At 35.0% G+C, this 6,643-nt stretch overlaps 1 pseudogene; it reads left to right on the forward strand.

Moving 5' to 3' along the window:
• Positions 1 to 741: 741 nt before the first annotated feature.
• Positions 742 to 3,009, forward strand: LOC108294026 (annotated as a pseudogene).
• Positions 3,010 to 6,643: the final 3,634 nt, after the last annotated feature.

The raw sequence follows: 6,643 nt of genomic DNA on the forward strand, positions 1-6,643 counted from the left end.
ACCACATTGACTCTTGAACTAGTAAAGGCTCTTACAGTAAAAATTGGCCAGCTCCTAGAATATTCTATTTTTACTCAAAAAGTACATCAAAGTCAATACTTGATCCCTAGAGGAACCATTAGTGGCACCATTAACTTCTTAAAAAATGGATGTAAAAATGATATCTATATACACCCACTTAAATTGACAATTTGACCTGTACAGAAGATTGGAAAATCTTATAGGAAAGTAGATTAAAATACATTTTATCAGGAGATGACTGCAATTGCAGATGCTATTTCACATGTTGTATATTTGGGAAGCAAAGTAAATATAGCTGATGGTGTCTATGTAACTTCATGTGTTTTTTTTCTCTGAGTTAATAAACAGTTTACTTTTACTTTATTGGCACAGCAGTATGCTTTCTTTATCCTGCCTTAGGGTTAGAACAACTTTCTAACTCTGCTAATTGTACTGAGAAAGAATGTAATCATTTTGCCATATTTATGAGGACTACATTTATCAATTATATGGATGATATCACGTTATAGTTCACTGGTGAGAAGAACATAGTGAGATGAAATGATAAAACGTGAAGTAGGGGTTACAAGTAAATTCTATGCAGGATATGTTGGGAATTGTTAACTTTATACTTCGGTTTAAAAGTTGGCAATCTTTTTCTGTGAAGAATTAGATAGCAGCTTTTTCACAACACACTTGCCTCCAGAGCATGTGCTGTTAAAACCACCCCTAAAAGCCAAAATGGGAAAGGAAGAGATTTATAACAACATTGTTGTCATTGGTCACATAGATCTGGGCAAGTCCATGACTACTGGCCATCTGATCTCCAAATATGGTAGCATCAAAGAAAGAATCATTAAAAAATTTTAGAAGGAAGTTGCTGAGGTGGGAAATGGTTCCCTTAAGTATGTCTGGGTCTTGTTTAAACTAAAAGCTGAGCATGAATGTGATATCACCATTAAAATCTCCCTGTGGAAATTTGAGATCAGCAAGTACTACGTCACTGTCATTGACACCCCAGGAAACAGAGGCTTTATCAAAAACATGATTATAGGAGTATCTCAGGCAGACTGTGTTGTCCTTATTGTTGCTCCTGGTGTTGGTGAATTCGAAGCTGCTATCTCCAAGGATGGGTCAACCCATTATCATGTCCTTCTTGCTTACACTCTGGGTGTGAAATAATTGTTGGTTTTAACAAAGTGAATTTCACTGAGCCACCCTATAGCGAGGAGAGATATAAGGACATCATTAAGGAAGTCAGCATTTACATTAAAAAGACTGGCTACAAACTTGACATGGTAGCATTTGTGCTAGTTTCTAGTTGGAATGTTAATAACATGCTGGAGCTGTGATGGTTAATACTGAGTGTTAACTTGATTGGATTGAAGGATGCAAACTATTGTTCTGGTATGTCTGTGAGGCTATTGCTAAGGAGAATAACATTTGAGTCAAGGGACTGAGAGAGGTAGACCCACCCTAAATCTGGGTGGCACCATCTAATCAGCCACCTGCTTGACTAGAATAAAAGCCGGCAGAGAAACGTGGAAGGACTAGACTGGCTAAATCTTCTGGCCTCCATCTTTCTCCCACGATTGATGCTTCCTACCCTCTAACATTAGACTCAAGTTCTTCAGCTTTTGGAATCTTAGACCTACACCAGTGGTTTGCAGTGGCTCTTGGGCCTTTAACTACAAACTAAAGGCTGCACTGTCAGCTTTCCTACTTGTGAGGTTTTGGGACTTGAATTCCGTGCTCCTCAAATTGCAGATGGCGTATTGCGGGACTTCATCCTGTGATTGTGTGAATCAATACTCCTTATAAACACTCTTTCATATATACATCTATATTAGTCCATTTTCACACTGCTGGTAAAGACACACCTGAGACTGGGGAATTTACAAAAGAAAGAGGTTTAATGGACTTATAGTTCCAAGCGACTGGGAGGCCTCATAATCATGGTGGAAGGCAAGGAGGAGCAAGTCAAGTCTTACATGGATGGTAGCAGTCAAAGAGAGAGAGCTTGTGCAGGAAAACTCCTCCTTATAAAACCATCAGATCTTGTGAGACCCACTCACCATAACGAGAACAGCATGGGAAAGACCCACCCCCATGATTTGACCACCTCCTACCAGGTCCCACCCACAACATATGGGCATTCAAGATGAGGTTTGTGTGCGGACACAGCCAAACCACATAAACATCTATCCTATTAGCCCTGTCCATTTAAAGAACCCTGACTATATGAGAACCAAGTCCTCACATGTCTTAGTTCAAGGGATGGAGAGTCACCTGTAAAAATGTTAATGCCGTGGAACCACACTGCCTGAAGCTCTGGATTGCATCCTACTACCAACTGATCCAACTAACAAGCCCGTGTATCTGCCTCTCCAGGATGTCTACAAAATTGGTGGTATTTATATTGTTGCTCTGGGCTGAGTGGAGACTGATGTTCTCAAGTCCAGCATGGTGGCCATCTTTGCTCCAGTCAATGTTACAACTGAAGTAAAGTCTGCTAAAACGCAACATGAATCTTTGAGTGAAGCTCTTTCTGGGAACAAAACGGGTTTCAATGTCAGGAATGTGTCTGTCAATGTTGCTGGTGGCAGAAAAAATGATCCACAAATGGAAGCAGCTGGTTTCACTGCTCAGGTGATTATCCTAAATCACCCAGGCCAAATCAGTGCTTTCTATGCCCCTGTACTGGATTGCCACACAGCTTACATTGCTTGCAAGTCTGCTGAGCTGAAGGAAAAGATTAAATACCATTCTGGTAATAAGCTGGAAGATGGCTCTAAATTCTTGAAATCTGATGGTGCTGCCATTGTTGATATGATTTCTGACAAGACTACGTGTTTTGACAGCCTCTCTGACTATTCTCCTCTGGGTCATTTGCCTGTTCATGATATGGGATAGACAGTTACTATTGGTGTCATCAAAGCAGTGGACAAGAAGCCTGCTGAAGCTGGCAAAGTCACCAAGTCTGCCCAGAAGCCTCAGAAGGCTAAATGAATATCATCCTTAATACCTGCCACCCCAGGCTTAATCAGTGGTAAAAGAATCATCTCAGAACTTTTTGCTTCTATTGGTTATTTAAGTTTAATAGTAAAAGACTGGTTAATGATAAGAATGCATCATAAAAACCTTCAGAAAAAAAGAATGTTTTATGGACCCATTTTGTTTTTTTTAATATGCGGTGGTTTTAAGTTATTAGTTTTTTAAATCAGTACATTTTAATGGAAACAACCAAAAACCTGTCACAAAATTTTGAGACCTGTTAAAACTAAGTTTAATGAGAACAAGTCAGATGCTATCTGAATAGTAATAAGGCCAAGAGAATAAATCAAGAATATTAGAGAATCTAACGATATTAAATAACTCATGTTAACAAGACAGAAAACAAATGTCTATAACATTTTTGTTGGTGAAATTAAAAAATAATAAAATCGAGAACATTTTACAATACAATGATGTAAGAAAAAGGGTGAAATTTTATTTGATTTTGGGGGCACATATTATTTTGCTTATTTGATGTTCAAAATTAGTGGTGCATATTTCAAAATTGATTGAAAATATTCATCTTTTCATGATAATTTCTAATACAAATTGGTGTATTTCAGCTTTGAAAATGTCTTTTTATACAAGTAATTACTGCCAAAGACTGATATAAATCTATGAGCATATGATTTTAATTGAGTATATTTAATGCTTGGAAGGCATTTATATGTTTCTATTAGATTTTTCTCTTGATATTTACCATTTATCATGTCATTTTATTGCAGATTTATAATTTCTACTTGAAGATTAAGTGGAAGCTCTGCAATTGCACAGTCAAGTGGATTCTGAAATACAGATTTTCCTTTGCATTTGTATAGAGGTTCCCAAGACACTGTTGGAACTGTAGTTTGATCTTGTAAAATATACTTACTACAACTTTGTATGAGAATGAATTTCTCACTTTTTAAAATTTGATAGCATGTTTAGTATATAAAGTAGCTTAACATTATGTGTGATCCCATCAACATTTAATTGTCATTGAAATAACTTTGCCGTAAGTTTTGCATACATGTTGTTTTGGCTTGGAATTTAAATTCAATTCATTAAGAAAAATAAATCTGTAGTGAAAACTAAATTCCAAAGCCATTCAGTGTTCAATAACAGTAGTTAAAGGCATTTCTTTTCACTTATAAAGAAATCCATCCTTGGCTTGAACTAAAAATGCAATAAATGTTTAAGTCACTAAGATGTAGTATGTTAGGGTATGTTAGGATATTTAACTTCTATTTCTGACAAAAATTCTTGGAAACCAGTGATAGTTAGGTTCTCAAAAGCGATAAAGTTCACTGTTGACACTACATGAAAAAGCCAAATGTTTCCTGGAATGTACTTGCTGAAGAATTCAATGGATAACCATAGGCCTTAAACATCTTACATTTTTATAACTTTTTAATTTGTCCAAGTAAACACTTTTAGCTCCAAACATATGTTACCACCATAAATTAGGAAATATCATTAGAATCTGCTTGAATTTGTGCTAAATTAATGTTTTCTTAAATTCTTTTTATAATATTCTTAATTGGTGTTTTTCCAATTAGCTTATTCAGTGAACTTAAATTTTCAGTTAATTCACACTTAGCATTGACACTTTAAACAACTGAGTGATAGAGTGGTCCCTTGGTGTCTACAGGGGATTGATCATAGGATATCCTTTGATGTCAAAATTCAAGGATGTTTAAGTCCGCTTATAAACAATGCAATAGTATTTGTATATAATCTATGGACATCTTCCTGTATACTTTGTTTTATTTTTTATTTTATTTTACTTTATTATTATTATTATTTTTTAGAGAAAGAGTCTCACTCTGTTACCCATACTGGAGTGCAGTGGTGTAATCATAGGTTACTGTAACCTCAAACTCCTGGGAAAAAGCAATCCTCTCACTTCGGCCTCTCAAGTAGCTGGGATTACAGGTATGTACAGCAGCTTGGCTATTTTTTATTTATTTTATTTTATTTAATTAATTAATTTTTTTTTTGTAGAGATGATGTCTTGCCCAGGCTGGTCTCAAATTCCATGCCTCATCTCTTGTGTGCATGTGTGTGCGTGTTTTACTTCTTTTTTCTTAATGACCATTTTGAGTGGTGTAAGATATCTCAGAGTGGTTTTAACTTTCATTTATCTGATGATTAGTGATGTTGAACCTTTCTTCAAATGTTTGTTGGCCACTTGTATTTCTTCTTTTGAGAAATGTCTGTTCATCTCCTTTGCTTAGTTTTTAGTTTGGTTGCTTGCTTTTTCTTGTTGGGTTGTTTGAGTCCCTTATAGATACTGGACATTCGTCCTTTGCTGGAGGTATAATTTGCATGTATTTTCTCCTGTTCTATATGTTGTTGGTTCACTCTGTTGATTATTTCTTTTGCTGTATGGGCGCTTTTTAGTTTAATTAGTCCCATTTGTGTATTTTTAATTTATTGCCTTAGCTTTTGGGTCCTTCATTACAAATTTTTTGCCTAGGCTGATGTCCAGAAGAGTCTTTCCTAGAGTTTCATCTAGAATTTTTGTAGTTTCAGTCTGTTATCCATCTTGAGATAATTTTGTATATAGTGAGAGATAGGAGTCCAGTTTTATTCTTCTGCACTTGGCCAGCCAACTTTCCAAGTACCATTTATGGAATATGGTGTCCTTCCTCCATTGTTTATTTTTGTCACTTTTGTTGAAGATCAGTTGTTTGTAAGTATTTGGATTTATTTGTGTGTTTTCTACTTTGTTCCATTGATCTCTGTGTCTACTTTTCTGCCAGTTCTATGCTGTTTTAGTTACTATTGTATTGTAGAATAATTTGAAGTCAGGGAGTGTGATGCCTCTCAATTTATTCTTTCTGTTTAGGATTGCTTTGGCTATTCAGGCCTTTTGTTGTTGTTCCATGAACTTTAGAATTTTTTTCTAATTCTATAAGGAATGCTGTTGTTATTTTGATAAAAATTGCTTTGAATCTCTAGATTGGTTTGGTATCATGATAATATTAATGAAATTGATTCTTCTAATACATTGCATGATAAGTTTTTCCATTTGTTGTGTTGTGTAACATTTCTTTCTTCAATATTTTATAGTTCTTCCTGCAGAGACCATTCATTTTTTTGGTTAAAAGTATTCTCACTTTTTTTTTTTTTTTTGTGGCTATAATAAATGGAATTGTATTCTTGATTTGGTTCTCAGATCCAGTGTTATTGTTGTATAGAAATATAAAAATACTACTGACTTTTGTACATTGATTTTGTATCCTGAAATTTTCTTGAAGTTGCTTATCAAATCTAGAAGTCTTTTGGAGAAGGTGTTAGGGTTTTTGTTTTTTTTTTCAAAGATGTATGATCATGTTGTCAACAAATAGATAATTTTACTTTCTCTCTTTCATTTTGGATGCTTTTTATTTTTATTTTTCTCTTGCCTGATTGCTCTGACTAGGACTTCCAGTATTATGTTGTATAGTAGTGGTGATGATGGACATCCTTATCTTGTTCCAGTTCTTAGACAAAACATTTTCAACTTTTCTTTAATTCGTATAATGTGGGCTTTAGGACTGTCATATATGGCTTTTATTATTTTGAGGTATGTTTCTTTGAGGCCTTGTTTTTTTTTTTTTTTTTT

This window comes from Cebus imitator, unplaced genomic scaffold (assembly GCF_001604975.1).
Source record: "Cebus imitator isolate Cc_AM_T3 unplaced genomic scaffold, Cebus_imitator-1.0 Scaffold557, whole genome shotgun sequence".
Lineage (NCBI taxonomy): Eukaryota > Metazoa > Chordata > Mammalia > Primates > Cebidae > Cebus > Cebus imitator.